The sequence below is a fragment of the Pundamilia nyererei genome, unplaced genomic scaffold (assembly GCF_000239375.1).
Source record: "Pundamilia nyererei isolate P.nyererei 1_Seehausen unplaced genomic scaffold, PunNye1.0 scaffold00014, whole genome shotgun sequence".
Lineage (NCBI taxonomy): Eukaryota > Metazoa > Chordata > Actinopteri > Cichliformes > Cichlidae > Pundamilia > Pundamilia nyererei.
This window is the reverse complement of record NW_005187415.1, coordinates 5492556-5494460: the sequence shown is the minus strand read 5'-3', so window position 1 is coordinate 5494460 and position 1905 is coordinate 5492556. Positions and strand designations below refer to the sequence as shown.

The window sequence follows — 1905 nt, the reverse complement described above, 5'->3', positions numbered from 1 at the left end:
GAGAAAAAGTTATTTCGCAATACATATCGTTATCGTTCTATCGCCCAGCTCTATGGCATATATTACATTTTAAACGTTCATAGAAGCAGGTAAATTCATATTTTAAAAAGGTGTTATAAGGGAAACAATCTGAGGGAAACTTTCATGCTTTAGATATATTTTATATATAAAAAGGTTTGTTAGTTTGTAACAAGGAATAGTATACAAACAAGGCTGTTACAGATACAGCAACTCTGGTAGGTAAGAGCTGTCTCGATTAGAAAGATGATGGTGTTGAAAAAGGTTAAACAACAGTTATTGTGGTTTTTACATTTTCTGATTAACAATTGTGTTGCATGAGCGCCAACCATTCGGTCAGCCACTACATCACTTGGTGGATATTCTAATTAGATTGAGACACACACAATGTCTGTCTCTTCCAGCCTCCCTCTCCCCCGAGCCTCTCTAACACACACACACACACACACACAAATACACACACACACTTTGTCTCTTCCAAACTCACTCTTCAATGAAAAGACGTGTAGAAACACACAAGAGCGTAGGACTGTGAGGAATGTTCCTCAGTGCACGTCTCTGTCACATGCTGTATGACACAACTGCCAGAAAGCCAGATGAAGCCTGTCACTGGGGTTTAAAACTGGTTACATAGTTGTCAGGCACACCTTAGAAACCTGTGTCTAAGGAGGAGGCGGGACATCCAACCGTGTGACCTCATACAGGCTTGATATACTGTGTCATGGGACAGGAAGTATGGCCTTTCCAAAGCAAACATGTGTGCATACGCACACACAAGCATCTCAAACAGCATGGTTGGTTTAGTGCAGCAAAGAGGAAGACACAGTTGTATGTCAATCAAGCGCAACACCTTTACTATGCACAATTACAGGAAACAATGATTACTATGAGGAAGTAACCCAGGAACAGATTACATGCAAGTCACTAAGAAAGGGCAGTGGAGAATTTAATATCCCTGTTGTTGACCTCGCCTCCCGTCCAGCGCACAAAAACAGACCACTTTATTGAACTGGAAAACCTGGACTTTAAAACCAGCCTCCTCTGCAACGGTAATCAATAACAGGTGAAGGTGTGCCATTCTTTCATGATGAAACCACAGGTAACATTTGCAACATAGTGGGACCAAACTGCTCCACAGCAATACAAAAAAAAAAAAAGTATAAATCAAACAGTAAAACTGAAACTCAAAATAACCTGTCATACGCTTAATTTCCAACAATTTTGTTGACCTTAATTAGGAAGTAAACTAAATACTCTTTGCCAAGATTACCCAACTCTGGAGTGTGATAAGTGGTCTAATAGATTAATTTAACAGATAGCAATATGGGTGTGACACTATCGAACATTAACTAAATGTGGGCTGTGGTAAGCCACAGACTCTTTGGAAGGCAAATATCTACTGATCTAAGCCCCCAGTTTCTTTTATGGTCAGCTGATGGCCATTCTGTTGTGTCAGCCCACAAAGAAATGAGGAATCATAATGTCAATAGAATGAGACATGCAACTTTTAGAAGACATGCAGACATTGCTGTGGAGAAGTGAAGGTGCAGCTGCATATCTGTTACTTGAGATAACACTATGATCTACTGGATGTGGGTCGCTCCAAGACATGGTGCTTAATGAGGACATAAAAATGAATCAGCTGAATGCTAAACATGTTACGTAACATTAGGCTATTTTACAACATTGAGTCGTGACACTGCACTAGTGGTCTTGACTGCAGTCCCACCGGTACATCGGGCTACTCCCACAGATTCTCGTCAGATTTTTTGTGACTGACAAGTCCTGCATTACCAGAGGGCTTCTCGGCTCGTCAGCTTTGTCAAGAGCTCAGCCAAGCCTGCTCGGCACATTCTTTTCGGGGGACACACTTCCCGAAAACAACCT

At 41.4% G+C, this 1905-nt stretch overlaps 1 protein-coding gene across 1 annotated transcript in view; it reads right to left on the bottom strand.

Annotated features, from left to right (window-relative positions):
* Nucleotides 1-1905, bottom strand: part of LOC102209515 (neural Wiskott-Aldrich syndrome protein-like) — a 25509-nt gene that overhangs the window by 22648 nt on the left and 956 nt on the right. The window lies entirely within an intron of this gene.